Source organism: Bombina bombina, chromosome 6 (genome assembly GCF_027579735.1).
Source record: "Bombina bombina isolate aBomBom1 chromosome 6, aBomBom1.pri, whole genome shotgun sequence".
NCBI classification, from domain to species: domain Eukaryota; kingdom Metazoa; phylum Chordata; class Amphibia; order Anura; family Bombinatoridae; genus Bombina; species Bombina bombina.
Genome location: NC_069504.1, coordinates 995,167,099 through 995,184,351, shown reverse-complemented (window position 1 = coordinate 995,184,351; position 17,253 = coordinate 995,167,099).

The window sequence follows — 17,253 nt, the reverse complement described above, 5'->3', positions numbered from 1 at the left end:
GCATAGAATTTATGTTGATTAGATGCTTTGGTGAGGAGAAGGCAGATTTTCCGCCAATGGTGACAAAGTCTGCAGACAGAGAGATCAGCAGCGGGAATTTCCGAAGAAGAGGTATGAAGTGGGAAAGTCTGGGGTTGAAATCCATAAGCTGCTTTAAAGGGTGAGGTTTTAAGAGAAGTATTGTAACAGACATTGTGAGCCAATTCAGCTAGAGGCAAGTAGTGGGTCCAGTTAGAGTGGAGATGATCCACATAATGCCTAAGATATGTTTCCAAGCACTGGTTGACCCTCTCAGTTTGACAGTTGGATTGGGGATGATGAGATGTAGACAAGGAGATGGAACTACCAAATTGTTTACAAAGAGATTTCCAAAACTGAGAAATAAACTGAACTCCCCTGTCAGAGACTATATCTAGTGGGAAACCATTAATGTCTCACCACATGCTGAATAAAAAGTTCGTAAAGGGTTTTCGCAGAGGGTAAGCCAGGCAATGGCACAAAATGGGCTGATTTGGTGAATCTGGCGACAATAACCCAAATAGTATTGTTTCCAGCTGATAGAGGGAGATCAGTAACAAAATCCATGGATAAATGAGTCCAAGGCAGATGAGGAATAGGGAGAGTTTGGAGTAAATCAGAAGGTAATTGTCAAGGTATCTAGTTGGATGCACATACAGTGCAAGTAGAAATGTAATCTTTGACATCCCGAGTTAAAGAGGGCTACGAGACATGTTGCTTAAGGTTCCAAATAGTATTGCTGATACCAGGATGTCCGGAAAGGGGATTGTCATGAGCCCATAATAACAATTTAGATCGGAGGTGCTAAGGAACAAAAAACAAACCAACAGGGGGTTTGCATGTGGAGGGAAGGTCCTTTTGAGCAGCTTGTAATTCCTGTAAGGCAGAGACCAATAGTTGAGCTATGATCTCATGAGGAGGGAGAATATTGCCAGATTCTGGAGAATTAGTAGATTGGAACTGCCTTGACAAAGCATCCGCATTGATATTCTTTGTGCCAGGAATGTAGGATAAAACATAGTGGAACCGTGAGAAATACAAAGACCATCGAGCTTGCCGAGAATTTAAATGTTTGGCTCTCTGGAGATAAAGTAAATTCTTATTTATCAGTGAGGATCGAGAAGGGTTGAATGGTTCCCTCTAACAAATGTCTCCATTCATCTAAGTCCATTTTGATGGCCAGCAATTCCTTGTTGCCCACGTCATAATTTAATTCTGAAGAGGTGAACTTCTTGGAGACTGCGGGGACATTGCAGAGTCCAAAAGGCATGACCAGATATTCGCAATGCCCAAAGCGGGTATTAAAAGCTGTTTTCCATTCATCTCCCTTGCGCATATGGATGAGGTTGTATGCGCCACGAAGGTCCAATTTGGTAAATATATTGGATCCTTGCAGATAGGTGAACAATTCGGGGATTAGTGGTAATGGATAACTATTCTTAACAGTGATCTGGTTTAGACCTCTATAGTCTATACAGGATCGAAGACCTCCATCCTTTTTTTCCACAAAAAAGAAGCCAGCCCCCACAGGTGAAGAAGACAATCTTATAAAACCTCTAGCCAGGTTATCCTTGATATACTCTTCTAGGGCTAGATTTTCAGGTCTGGAAAGAGGATAAGCTTTGCCACGGGGTAAAGGAGCTCCAGGGAGCAAGTCTATAGGACAATCAAGGGACGATGAGGAGGAAGGTGTTCTGCCTCTTTCTTGGAGAAAACATCCAGAAAGTTCAGGTAGAAAATGGGTAAGGAGTTTGAGGTTTTAGTAGCGAGTGCTATGGTGACCGGTCATTTGACGGGAGTATGTAAACAGTTGATCAAACATGAAGAACCGCAAGAAGTGAATTCACCTTGAGCCCAAGAAAACGTAGGGTTGTGTAACTGGAGCCAGGGGAGACCCAAGATTATGGGAAATTGGGGAGTCGGAATGACATCAAGACTAATAGTTTCAAAATGGAGAACTCCAACGGAAAATAGTAAGGGCATGGTAGGAAACTGAAAGTCCAGAACCCAGCGGACCACCACTGACAGTGAAGACCTTGACAGTGTGCCCTTTTATATGTAGAGGTATTCCTTGTGTGGTTGCAAAGGTAGAATCTATGAACGCACCTCCAGCACAGAATGAGGCCTTGAATATGGAGTTTACGATCTCCAATATGAGTTACTGGTACAAAAAGTTTGTTGTTGAGGGAGGAGAATTCGTTTTGGCTTAACTCAGTCCCTCGATCTAGAGTTAAGCCCTGGCTTTTACTGGTCTGGTGGGACAATCCCTCAACAAGTGTCCCTTTAGGCCACAGTATAGGCATAGACCAAGTGAGCGTCTTCTCTGGCATTCGGTCTCTGTTAACATTATGGTACCAATTTCCATAGGTTCTGTTTGATTGGTAGAGGTAGAAGCAGGAGACACAGGGTTGGAGAAACGGGGTGCTAGACAAAATGAAGAGCGAGATAAAGGCTTGCGAGTTCTCTCTCTTTCTTGTTGTCGCTCGCTATACCTAGTGTCAAGTATGATACAAAGATTGATTAAATCTTCTAGGGATTCTGGAAGATCCCAGTATACTAGTTTGTCTTTGAGACGTTCAGAGAGACCCTTACGAAAAGCTGCTCTAAGAGCTCCCTGGTTCCAAGAGGTCTGTACGCAAGCGTGCGGAATTCAGTTGCATACTGTGCCACAGATTGGGTTCCCTGACGTAGGTCTAAAAGAGAGGCTTCTGCAGCTGAATATCTTCCAGGTTTGTCAAAGACAGTCAAAAATACAGACAGGAAGGAATCCACATCCTGAAGTATAGGATCATTCTTTTCCAACAAGGGGGACACCCAGGCCAGGGCTTTTCCTTTCATCAAGGATATAAGGAAAGTTATCCTTGAAGAAGGTGTCATGAACAGTGCAGCACTGTTGCGAAAATGAAGGCGGCATCGGTTAAAAAAAAACTACAATCTTCGGGGTTACCATCATATTTGTCTGGAAGAGGTACCTGGGGCCAATTTGCCCTTGAGGATGGATTGCTGGAAGTGAAGGAGGAGGTGAAGCCTGTGAGGTAGGATTGGATTGTGATGGAGCCACCAGACTTTGCAGTAAAGTGACCGGATCCGATCATGGCAATTATACTTTAAAATGACCTGATCCAGTTTGCAGTCCAGGGATTGCAAATGTGCGGCATGGGATCCCAACAATTGTCCCTGGTGGGCCACGGCCATGGATAGCTCAGTGGGGTCCATATTATGGACTTATTTGTTCTGTCAACCGTATAGAATCAGTCCAGGATTAGACCCATCTGCTAGCGTGATAATATAAACACACGCTAGCACACTGACAGGAAACCAGGACATGACCAACTCAAGAAAGAAACTAGCACAGATTAATATGCAGGAAAGGAAAACTGTGTACTCACAGATGATGCAGGGACACTGAAGAGACTCTTGATGAGATGAGAGAGTACAAGGTACAGAAACTTAAGCAGGCTGAGGATGATCCGTTAGAGTGGTCAGGCAAAGCAGAGGTCAGTATCACTTTAAAGCAGGCAGGGGATGATCCGTTAGAGTGGTCAGGCAAAGCAATGATCAATGTCCCTTAAATCAAATTTAAGGATGAGGTAGCAGAGTGGTCAGGCAAAGCAATGGTTAATGTCCCTTTAATCAGGTTTAAGGATGAGGCAGCAGAGTGGTCAGGCAAAGCAATGGTCAATGTCCCTTTAATCAGGTTTAAGGATGAGGCAGCAGAGTGGTCAGGCAAAGCAATGGTAAATGTCCCTTTAATCAGGTTTAAGGATGAGGCAGCAGAGTGGTCAGGCAAAGCAATGGTCAATGTCCCTTTAATCAGGTTTAAGGATGAGGCAGCAGAGTGGTCAGGCAAAGCAATGGTCAATGTCCCTTTAATCAGGTTTAAGGATGAGGCAGCAGAATGGCCAGGCAAAGCAATGGTCAATATCCAGAAAACAGGAAGCAGAGATAACACTCACGGAGCCAAGCAGCAGGAAGCAAGAACGCTGTCCGACAAACAGGCACCGGAGTGAAGTCCCGCCGAGGTTTAAAAGCCCAGTGATATGTGGGGGCAGATACAGGAAGGCCGCATCACGTTGCTAGGCAAAGTGACGCGGTAGTACAGAGAGAGATCCCGGAGCCACAGCAACACGGCAATGACCGGATCGGATCATGGCAATTATACTTTAAAATAACCTGATTTCAATATCTGGTTTTAGGTATGAGCAAAACTATATATTATATATATATATATATATATATATATATATATATATATATATATATATATATATATATATATATATATATATATATATAATTACTTGTATATTTTCTCCATTTTGTTAATGGGACTCATCTCACCCCCACTATCAGCACACAATCATATGTAAGGGTAATACATTCTTCAGTACAGTCTCTCATTGGCTGTGTTGGAAATTTATGGTACTAGAAGACATTGTATGAGTTGACAGGAATTAATTATAAAATGTAATTATTTAATCAGCCAAGTGGACATTTCTATGAATAAAACCATCTTTGGCATCAGTTTTGTAGTATGTCAAGTGCACATAGGTACCTTACCATAAAGCATCACATTCTGTGGGACCATGTAAAAGGTGTAGTTCAAGAGATTTCAAATTCTAATTTAAATTCCACATAAAATCTTTAATATGTGTTTTTAAAATAAATTCAGATTACCTGTTTTTGTGGCATTTCGCTGCCACATGAGAGAATAAATGGCACTCTATCAGATTCTGAACCCTGATCCTGCAATATTCTACACAATGATTGCTTGATAAGTGTAGAAGCACTAAGCACATATATGTATATGTTGCGGGTAAAGTAAGAAATTGGGTAATCCAAGCATTACCCAGATAAACCTGACATTGCCCAAGCAGATGTGGGTAAAGACCAATGTAACATGATAAATCTTCTCAGAGTGCATAGAGTCACCACATCAAACATATATACGATGTACTGTAATTCACACATCTTCACTATCTGTTTTTCCCCCGCCTGGGGAGTTTAAGCCCCCCGTTGTAAACCTTATTCCCCAAGGTTTACTTGGGGTGGATGCCAGTGGATCGGCGGGGTGCCTTTCTTGAACCCTCAGGCAGAGGAAAAGAAAATAGTGTAGGTGGGGGTAATTCTTGGGTAATTTATTATATTATATTCTGACATAATTACTTTATTTCTTTTAATATCTTGTAATGAAGCTATTCCTTTTTAGACTTTGTAAATCTTAGGTAACAAGATCAAAATTACAGGCTTTTTCACAGTTCAGGTGGATATTGTCAGGAGTTGATATTAAAAAAGAAACATTCTAAAGTGTCTTAGCCGCACAAATCCGCACCTAAGCTACAGACGTTCTCCCTCAGCTGTCTTAAATGGGGCAAACAGAGACAAGACTGCAGTACACCCAGAAAAATACCTTTATTTATCTTATGGCACCAATTTGTCATCAGTTTACACGGCCACTTGAATTACCTGTAGCATAAAGGGTACTGGCAGTGATTTCCAATATTTTTTATGAACCTAAAATGTAAATTGTCTCAAAAAAAATAAAGCATAATAATTTACATATTCATGTGTGCTTCACCAAACATACAAACTCTCAAATCGTTTTCACACAAATAAGCTTTTGAAATGGTTTCATGCTTAGTGCTGTGTACACTTGAATTTTGAGTCAAAATTATCTGTTCTTTTTTTAAAGCAGAAAAATATGAGTATGTCTTGCAGTGATGCATACTTAGCAAACACACTTGCCCTTACACAGCAGATCTTTTTTAATCCGGTTGTTGATGGTGAATATTTATACATTGAATTATACAATACATGTGAATTTGTTACATATGAACCAATTCCATAATATGTAGTAGCAAGGGGATAAGAGCAGTTTGCAAGTTGCTTTTAGGAAGTACACAATTAATTTCAATGGTGCACAGTAACTATTAAGCCGCTAAATGCTTTAAAATCCTACATCAACATGTGTTATCTGAAAAAGACAAATGCTAAACAATCTTTCTAGAGATTAAGAAAATGTGCTCTGAATAAGAGAATACACATTTTACATTACTAACAGACTACTAAAGTCTTTAAGAAAAGAAAAAAAAAAACTGCCTTCTTTTAGTTGTTACTTCAAATTTCCTTTGGATTCACCCCTGCCTTGAAAACATTACTTTAATAAATTATACCTATCACAGTTTGTGAATGAAGATCACTGAGTACCCCTCATAGATGAGTGCAAATTGTATATGATATTGAGTTATATCTTATTTGTAAAATATTTTTGTAATTTTCATGTTTGTGAATCCTTATTTTGTTAATTTTTTTAAAATAAATTCTGTCAAACTTGACAACAAAAATACATTACCCTAATAGAAAAAAACATGCATACAAAAATGGACACTATACACTAAAAGCAGAGTAAACTGATTTGTATTGGCTGCAGGATTTAATTTGTAAGGTGCTCCCCAACTCCCTGCTAACTTTACAAATTCTGATTATGTTTTGATAGTTTCTTTGTTACTTTAACAAATTAGGATCATACTTTGTATATTTCTGTGTATCTTTTACAACTTCCATTGCATTTTGTATTTTCTCTATTGTAAAATTAAACACAGCTTAAGAAAGTGGGAGGGACAGGAAAGTTCACTGGGTGGAACAGGATAGTTCCCAGGATATGTCTGAAGCTCTCTTACAATTTTTGTGAAATGCTGTAAACATTTTAAACAAGCTGGTCTCACTGAACTATCTCATCAGCTGTATGCAGGTAAAGTTTACTCAAAATTTACAATAGACTTATTTAACTGACACAAAAGTAACATATGCTAAACTAGTGGCATAAAAGTTAAATTGTAATGAACACATTTAAATTGAATTTCTATTTGCTGCAAAATGAGATTTTTTTTATCAGCTCCAGCTATTCTCTAGTTATCTTCTCTTTCCCCTGTGAAACTCTGTATCCCAGATAATCCTGTTACTTTCTATGGAAGACATCTCTTGGACTTCCAAGCTCAGACTTTTTTTCTTATAGAATTCAGTGCGTTCAGCCCCTGTGAAGTCTGCCTATAAGTTCTCTCCATACTAGATTATTTTTGCTTATCAGGCCCATAGAAAGTAATGAAGCCCTCTGGGAAACTGAAGCCGTCAGTTTTTCAGTTTTATTTTAATTAGAAGAAATACAAAGTGCAATGTAATTTGTAAAATATATACATACATATAAAAAATAAATGATGACCCTAATTTGTTAAAGTTACATAGAAACTGTTAAAACATAATCAGAATTTGTAAAATAACAATCCTAAATACACTGCTATATACAAAATAAAATTTAAAATACAAAGTGCTAATTGTAAATGTAATAAAACTTAATCTGAAGTTTAAAGTAGCATAAAATACAAAGCAAAAAGTGTAAATAAAGCAGATCTCTAATGTCATGCAGTGCTATATTGCACTTCACTTGTCTCTCCTTCACATACAGAATCGCAGGAATGCCCCTTTGAGAAGTATAGCAAAATCTTTTTAGAATTTCACTAGGTATTTTGCAGTACTGGAGGATCGTTTTATATCATCTCGTCTGAGCAGAGAGGTTTATGTTTCAGGCCCAGGAAGAGTTTACAGGGGAGCATCAGGCACTGATATAAATTCTCAGTTTGCAGCAAATAAATATTTAACTGAAATGTTTTCACTACAATGTAGCTTGAATTTGCTTCTTGTTTAGAATGCACCTTTTGGAAAGTCTAAGTGTATTATGAATTTTAGGGAAACTCCACCTGCATACAGCTGGCAAGATAAATCAGTGGGACCTGCAGGTGTAACATGCTTAGAGAATATCCTGAAAATTTTGAGAGTGATTTAGGCACACCTTGGAAACTCTCCTGTTAGACTCTCATTTCATGCAGTATTATATTGTTCTGGGCTTATCACTCCTTCACATCCAGAAATGCAGGGAACACCCCTTAGATAAGTATAGCAAAATGTGCCTGTCTAAAATCTTGTGAGGGATCTTGCAGTGTAGGAGAATAATTTTAGATCATCTCCTCTGAGGAGAGCTTTAGATAATTTGGTGCTTAGGGACTGATACTCACTGTCATGGAGAGAAACCATGCAAATCTTTGAGGTTATTTTTAGACCTTGTATTGTAATGTGTCTCTCTTTCACAGCCAGAAAACACTGCATACTGAGATAAATGGATCTCAAGCTAAAATTTGTGTTTCTAAAATTCTTTGAGGGACCTCACAGTATTGGCAAGACTAATAATCTCACCAGACAAGATATCTTTAGAGTATCTGGCCCTTAGAGATATTTAAGGATCCTTGATCACTAATTTATTTTGTGACATAACCCACTTGTCCTTATTAATGACATTGTGGTGTCTATTATTTACACACTTGAGTACACCATTAAAGAGGTTTTATTAATATGACTATATTGTGATCAGAATTTTCATTAGAGGCTAGACACCTTATATAAGTTTAAAGTAGCATGGTGCAAAGGCTTTGGAGTGAAACAAATCAAAGTTTACTGTGTAAGTGTTCTGCAACAGAAATATATAATGTGCAATGATTATATTATTATCTAGCATCAAAAGCAAATGTTACAATCACCCACAACAAGAGATGTTTTCCAAGCTTATTTGTAACCAGTGATAAGAATAGAATACAGATGGAAAATAAAAATCTTCTTTGATGTCAGAGTGCATATCAATTTTTATAGATTTATAAAAAAAATTAATAGAGCACAAATATATAAATCACATCATTAAAGGGACATAAAATCAAACATTTGTTCTTTCATGATTAAGAAGAGAGAGTGTACAATAAAAAAAAAATTCTTCCATTATAAAATGTATTTTGTTCTCTTTATTCTTTATTAAGGTTGGTAGGTAGACTCAGAACTGTGCACATGTCTACAGCACTAAATGTCGACTGTTTTTAAAAATTCTTTTTAATCCCTTGAAAGTGCAACATGACTCTGTGGTTGTCATTAGACATGTGCATTCATCTTTGTACAAATACGTTGTTGTCCTAATTTTGGTCCATTTGTCAGCATAGACGAATGGAAACGGAACCAAAATGGCCAAGTAACAAAATTTTCCATTATTAACCTAATAGGTAAAAAGACCCACTAATATAGATACACTAGCTGTTGCCCGCGGCTTCTCTCACATGGATTTTGTGATTTGGTACAATTGTTTTTGTTTTTTTTTGTCCAAAATTTATGAAATATAATTTACGGGTTGATGTCTTAACATAATAAGAAATGTTTATTGCAGACGTAAGTCGGGGCGTATTGGCTACAAAACAAAGATGGTTATGCCATTGATATGTGTCCAGGAATGTTTTTGTGTTGTAATTACAAACAGAGAATGAGACAGCCAAAACGTGACCACTCGCAGCGACATGTGCCCTCACATGTGTGCCTGTTCGGGTTGCTCACTCGCTGACATTAACCTTGTGAGTTTTCCTTAATTGTCCGTTTTTCTCGTACATGGCACCAATGAGCTAAGTTGTGGGCGGGGCGTCCATCTAGCACATTAAAAATATGCTAAAAACGCAACTACTTGAAACAACATTTGCCCTCATGTGTGTGCCCGTTCGGGTTGCACACCCGCAGACATTAACTTTGTGAGTTTAAGTTAATTCTCTATGTACACGGGCACTAATCAGCTACGTTTTGGACGGGGTGTCTATCCGGCACATTGTGATGATTATAACTTACAGCTCATGAAAACCCCAAATCCACAATCTCAGAAAATTAGAATATTGCGAAAAGGTGCAATATTCTAGGCTCAAAGTGTCCCACTCTAATCAGCTAATTAAGCCATAACACCTGCAAAGGGTTCCTGAGCCTTTAAATGGTCTCTCAGTCTGGTTCAGTAGGAATCACAATCATGGGAAAGACTGCTGACCTGACAGTTATGCTGAAAACCATCATTGACACCCTCCATAAGGAGGGAAAGTCTCAAAAGGTAATTGCAAAAGAAGTTGGATGTTTCCAAAGTGCTGTATCAAAGCACATTAATAGAAAGTTATGTGGAAGGGAAAAGTGTGGAAGAAAAAGATGCAAAAGCAGCAGGAATGACCGCAGCCTGGAGAGGATTGTCAGGAAATGGCCATTAAAAAGTGTTGGGGACTTTCACAAGGAGTGGACTGAGGCTGGAGTCAGTGCATCAAGAGCCACCACACACAGACGGATCCTGGACATGGGCTTCAAATGTCGTATTCCTCTTGTCAATCCACTCCGGAACAACAAACAACGTCAGAAGCGTCTTACCTGGGCTAAAGAAAAACAGACCTGGTCTGTTGCTCAGTGGTCCAAAGTCCTCTTTCCTGATGAGAGCAAATTTTGCATCTCATTTGGAAACCAAGGACCCAGAGTATGGAGGAAGAATGGAGAGGCACACACTGCAAGATGCTTGAAGTCCAGTGTGAAGTTTCCACATTCTGTGTTGATTTGGGGAGCCATGTCATCTGCTGGTGTTGGCCCACTGTGCTTCATTAAATCCAGGGTCAACGCAGCCATCTGTCAGGAGATTTTGGAGCACTTCATGATTCCTTCCGCAGACAAGCTCTATGGGGATGCTGACTTAATTTTCCAGCAGGACTTGGCACCTGCCCACACTGCCAAAAGCACCAAAACCTGGTTCAGTGACAGTGGGATTACTGTGCTTGATTGCCCAGCAAACTCGCCTGACCTGAACCCCATAGAGAATCTATGGGGCATTGCCAAGAGAAAGATAAGAGACATGAGACCGAACAATGCAGAAGAGCTGAGGGCCGCTGTTGAAGCATCCTGGTCTTCCATAACACCTCAGCAGTGCCACAGGCTGATAGCTTCCATGCCACGTCGCATTGAGGCAGTAATTGCTGTAAAAGGGGCCCAAACCAAGTACTAAGTACATACAGTATGCATTGTTATACTTTTCAGAGGTCCGATATTGCTCTATGTACAAACCTTGTTTTATTGATTGCATGTAATATTCTAATTTTTCGAGTTTCACCTGTATTATGATTCAACTGTCAGATGTGAAAAATATTCTGTTTACAATTATTTTGATTTTAAATTGTAATTATATATTATGACTCAACTGTCAGATGTGAAGAAAGAGTATTCATTTTTTTTAGTGATATCCATATCTTGAGAACTACTGACGTTAGGTGCCAGACATTTGGCATGTAAACTTATTTTATAATGAAGATTTTAAATTATATTTTTACTTTTCTAACATCTTCAGTTTTTGAGATATAGGTATCCTTATAAATCAGCCCCCATTTTCACCCCCCTTAAGTGGATTTTCAGGAAATTGTAAAACATGTCATAAAAACAATGTACCTTGCAAATTTCACGTTCTTAGGTTAAATGGTTTGAGCTGGGCGTTTTTGAGTCTGTCAGTCAGGACTTCTTCTTTTATATACTGTATATAGATTTGTTAGCACACTAAGGCCTCTATTTATCAAAGGTCTTGCGGACTTGATCCTACAGTGCGGATCAGGTCCGCAAGACCTCGCTGAATGCGGAGAGCAATACGCTCACAAGAGCTGCTGGTGCAACGCCGCCCCCGCCAGCAGGGAGGTGTCAATCAACCCGATCGTATTCGATCGGGTTGAATTGCGGTGATTCCTGTCCGCCTGCTCAGAGCAGGCAGACAGGGTTATGGAGCAGCGGTCTTTCGGAGCTTGATAGATAGGCCCCCATGTCCTAAATAGGTAAATTGTTCATTCTTTTAATTTGTGTTTGTGGTTCACTGTATTTAAAACTTAACAGTGAACCCCAAGCACGAGTAGTGTTAGAAGAATTAACCTTTTTACCTTTTTAGGACTTTTAGTGTGCTAACAAATGTATCTCTATTAGTGGGTCTTTGTACCTATTAGGTTAATAATTCTCAACGCTGATACGTAGCACTTTTTCACTGATAAAATAAGGTGAACGCATTTCATATTGTAGTGCCATTGGACCTAGTAAGTTAAGCAAAATATTCCATGTTTATTAGTCGCATTTGTTTTGTTTTTATTCAACACTTTGACTCCCTCCCAACAAAAAGGGGCAGAGAACACAGGAAAGTGGCAAGAAGCAGTGATCATTTGACAAATCAGCTAATTCATTTTACATTGATGTACAGGAGGTCTGACCATTCATGTGTATAGCTTTGCTGGAACTGGTTGGTCTCCTGCCTTTGTTTTGGGGTGTAGGGTTAATTTAATCCTTTGTGTGCAGAATCTATTTTATTTTGCAGATTTTTTTATATAGTGAGTATATATATATATATATATATATATATATATATATATATATATATATATAGTGGAAGAAGTAGGAGGGCACTCACAGGTCTTATCCAAAAATATTTATTTTTATTTATGTAGTTCACAACATAGCAAAGTCGACGTTTCGGCTGTTTGTTCTAGCCCGCCTTTTTCAAGACAATCTTACTGTTTAGAACATAATGGCTGAAAACGCCATGATTCAGGATACAAGTGTGACACCAGGAGTAGGAGATATGCAAGGCCCACAGCTACCATGACTATTAACAGCAGCATCAGTAGCAGTAAAGGCTGTCTAATCACACCCATAAAACAAAAGTGGACAGTGAGGGGAACTGTAGGTGAAGGTGCTGAATTGACATTGTTTTGCTCTAAATCCATGCCTAGTGGATGGATTGTGAGGGGGTCTGAGGTTACCAAGCAGCCTCCATGTACACATCAACTCTTTAGACAATCTACTTCCAAAACCACATGCACCAGTATTTGCCCCAGTGCCACCATCATTTCTACCACTGAAAGTTCCACCACTCTCCTGATTACCTCCATATTTTTTAGCAGCAGCTGGGTGAGTTTATCACAATATGAAAGGCTGTCTCTGAGCAATCGAAGCAGCGCAGGGCAGATGCTACAGGAGATGTAGATGATCTTATTATGCCAAGCAGTCAGAGAGAAGAAGGAAGTATTGAGCAGGTACCTGCTTTTAGATCAGCTGTCTCCTCCTCGGAGCTTGATAGATAGGTCCCCTTGTATCTTTGAGCCCGTATAACTTTTTATGCAATTTTTAAACAAATATTTTTTATCAGATGGTGTTATTATGAGTGTAACTGTACTTTGTTAACCAGTGCTCTGAGAACGCGCTATCTCAACTCATGTTAACTTTAATTGTGCTCAAGCGATTGCGTTTACTTTCAACTTTTAATATGAGCGCTACACCCGACGCACAAAAACAGCCACAATAAACCCTTTTTCTCTTGTTAAGTGTATCCAGTCCACGGATCATCCATTACTTGTGGGATATTCTCCTTCCCAACAGGAAGTTGCAAGAGGATCACCCACAGCAGAGCTGCTATATAGCTCCTCCCCTCACTGCCATATCCAGTCATTCTCTTGCAACTCTCAACAAAGATGGACGTAGTAAGAGGAGAGTGGTGTATTATAGTTAGTTTTTTAACTTCAATCAAAAGTTTGTTATTTTTAAATGGTACCGGAGTGTACTGTTTCATCTCAGGCAGCATTAGAAGAAGAATCTGCCTGTGATTTCTATGATCTTAGCAGAAGTAACTAAGATCCACTGCCGTTCTCACATATTCTGAGGAGTGAGGTAACTTCAGAGGGGGAATGGCGTGCAGGTTTTCCTGCAATAAGGTATGTGCAGTTAACATATTTCTAGGGATGGAATTTGCTAGAAAAATGCTGCTGATACCGGATTAATGTAAGTTAAGCCTTAAATGCAGTGATAGTGACTGGTATCAGGCTTATTAACAGAGATACATACTCTTATAAAAGTGTAATATAAAACGTTTGCTGGCATGTTAATCGTTTTTATATATGTTTGGTGACAAAACTTATTGGGGCCTAGTTTTTTTCCACATGGCTGGCTTGATTTTTGCCTAGTAACAGGCTTTCCACTGTTGCAATATGAGGGGGAAGGGCCTATTTTAGTGCTTTTCTGTGCAGATAAAAATACTGACAGAGACATTCAGCTTCCCTCTGCATGATACAGGACATCTCTGAAGTGCTCAAAAGGCTTCAAAGTCGTGTTTGAGGAGGGTAACAATCACAGTAGACTGTGGCAGTTGTGACTGTTCAAAAAACGTTTTTGTCATTTATTATTCCGTTTTTGTTATTAAGGGGTTAATCATCCATTTGCAAGTGGGTGCAATGCTCTGCTGATTTGTTAGTGTAACTGCCTTTTTCCACTGTTATTTCAAATTTTGTCAAAATTTGTTTCTCTTAAAGGCACAGTAATGTTTTTTATATTGCTTGTTAACTTGCTTTAAAGTGTTTTCCAAGCTTGCTAGTCTCATTGCTAGTCTGTACAAACATGTCTGAAACAGAGGATACTTGTTCATTATGTTTAAAAGCCATGGTGGAGCCCCATAGGAGAATGTGTACTAAATGTATTGATTTCACCTTAAACAGTAAAGATCAGTCTTTATCTATAAAAGAATTGTCACCAGAAGGGTCTGTCGAGGGGGAAGTTATGCCGACTAACTCTCCCCACGTGTCGGACCCTTCGCCTCCCGCTCAAGGGACGCACGCTAATATGGCGCCAAGTAGATCAGGGACGCCCATAGCGATTACTTTGCAGGACATGGCTGCAATCATGAATAATACCCTGTCAGAGGTATTATCCAGATTGCCTGAATTGAGTGGCAAGCACGATAGCTCTGGGGTTAGACGAGATACAGAGCGCGTAGATGCTGTAAGAGCCATGTCTGATACTGCGTCACAATATGCAGAACCTGAGGACGGAGAGCTTCAGTCTGTGGGTGACGTCTCTGAATCGGGGAGACCTGATTCAGAGATTTCTAATTTTAAATTTAAGCTTGAGAACCTCCGTGTATTGCTTGGGGAGGTATTAGCTGCTCTGAATGACTGTGACACAATTGCAGTGCCAGAGAAATTGTGTAGGCTGGATAAATACTATGCAGTGCCGGTGAGTACTGATGTTTTTCCAATACCTAAAAGGCTTACAGAAATTATTAGTAAGGAGTGGGATAGGCCCGGTGTGCCCTTTTCCCCACCTCCTATATTTAGAAAAATGTTTCCAATAGATGCCACTACACGGGACTTATGGCAGACTGTCCCTAAGGTGGAGGGAGCAGTTTCTACTTTAGCAAAGCGTACCACTATCCCGGTTGAGGACAGTTGTGCTTTTTCAGATCCAATGGATAAAAAATTAGAGGGTTACCTTAAGAAAATGTTTATTCAACAAGGTTTTATTTTACAGCCCCTTGCATGCATTGCACCTGTCACTGCTGCGGCGGCATTCTGGTTTGAGGCCCTGGAAGAGGCCATCCATACAGCTCCATTGACTGAAATTGTTGACAAGCTTAGAACTCTTAAGCTAGCTAACTCATTTGTTTCTGATGCCATTGTTCATTTGACTAAACTAACGGCTAAGAATTCCGGATTCGCCATCCAGGTACGTAGGGCGCTATGGCTCAAATCCTGGTCAGCTGATGTGACTTCAAAGTCTAAATTACTCAACATTCCTTTCAAGGGGCAGACCTTATTCGGGCCTGGTTTGAAAGAAATTATTGCTGACATTACTGGAGGTAAGGGTCATACCCTTCCTCAGGACAGGGCCAAATCAAAGGCCAAACAGTCTAATTTTCGTGCCTTTTGAAATTTCAAGGCAGGTGCAGCATCAACTTCCTCTGCTTCAAAACAAGAGGGAACTTTTGCTCAATCCAAGCAGGCCTGGAAACCTAACCAGTCCTGGAACAAGGGCAAGCAGGCCAGAAAGCCTGCTGCTGCCTCTAAGACAGCATGAAGGAGCGGCCCCCTATCCGACAACGGATCTAGTAGGGGGCATACTCTCTCTCTTCGCCCAGGCGTGGGCAAGAGATGTTCAGGATCCCTGGGCGTTGGAGATCATATCTCAGGGATATCTTCTGGACTTCAAAGCTTCTCCTCCACAAGGGAGATTTCACCTTTCAAGATTATCTGCAAACCAGATAAAGAAAGAGGCATTCCTAAGCTGCGTAGAAGATCTCCTTGTAATGGGAGTGATCCATCCAGTTCCGCGGACGGAACAAGGACAGGGGTTTTATTCGAATCTGTTTGTGGTTCCCAAAAAAGAGGGAACCTTCAGACCAATTTTGGATTTAAAGATCCTAAACAAATTCCTCAGAGTTCCGTCATTCAAGATGGAAACTATTCTAACCATTTTACCCATGATCCAAGAGGGTCAGTACATGACCACAGTGGACTTAAAGGATGCCTACCTTCACATTCCAATTCACAAGAATCATCATCAGTTCCTGAGGTTTGCCTTTCTAGACAGGCATTACCAATTTGTAGCTCTTCCATTCGGGTTGGCTACAGCCCCAATAATTTTTACAAAGGTTCTGGGCTCACTTCTGGCGGTCCTAAGACCGCGAGGCATAGCGGTGGCTCCTTACCTGGACGATATCCTGATACAGGCGTCAAGCTTTCAAATTGCCAAATCTCATACAGAGATAGTTCTGGCATTCCTGAGGTCGCATGGGTGGAAAGTGAACGAAGAAAAGAGTTCTCTATCTCCTCTCACGAGGGTTTACTTCCTAGGGACTCTAATAGATTCTGTAGAAATGAAAATTTACCTGACGGAGTCCAGGTTATCAAAACTTCTAAATGCTTGCCGTGTTCTTCACTCCATTCCGCGCCCCACGGTGGCTCAGTGCATGGAAGTATTCGGCTTAATGGTAGCGGCGATGGACATAGTGCCATTCGCGCGCCTGCATCTCTGGATCAGGAAACCAGAGATTCTCTTCTCTGGTGGTTATCTCGGGCCCATCTGTCCAAGGGTATGACCTTTCGCAGACCAGATTGGACAATTGTAACAGATGCCAGCCTTCTAGGTTGGGGTGCAGTCTGGAACTCCCTGAAGGCTCAGGGTTCATGGACTCAGGAGGAGAAACTCCTCCCAATAAATATTCTGGAGTTAAGAGCAATATTCAATGCTCTTCTGGCTTGGCCTCAGCTAGCAACACTGAGGTTCATCAGATTTCAGTCGGAAAACATCACGACTGTGGCTTACATCAACCATCAAGGGGGAACCAGGAGTTCCCTAGCGATGTCAGAAGTCTCCAAGATAATTCGCTGGGCAGAGACTCACTCTTGCCACCTGTCAGCGATCCATATCCCAGGTGTAGAGAACTGGGAGGCGGATTTTCTAAGTAGTCAGACTTTTCATCCGGGGGAATGGGAACTCCATCCGGAGGTGTTTGCTCAATTGGTTCTCCGTTGGGGCAAACTAGAATTGGATCTCATGGCATCTCGC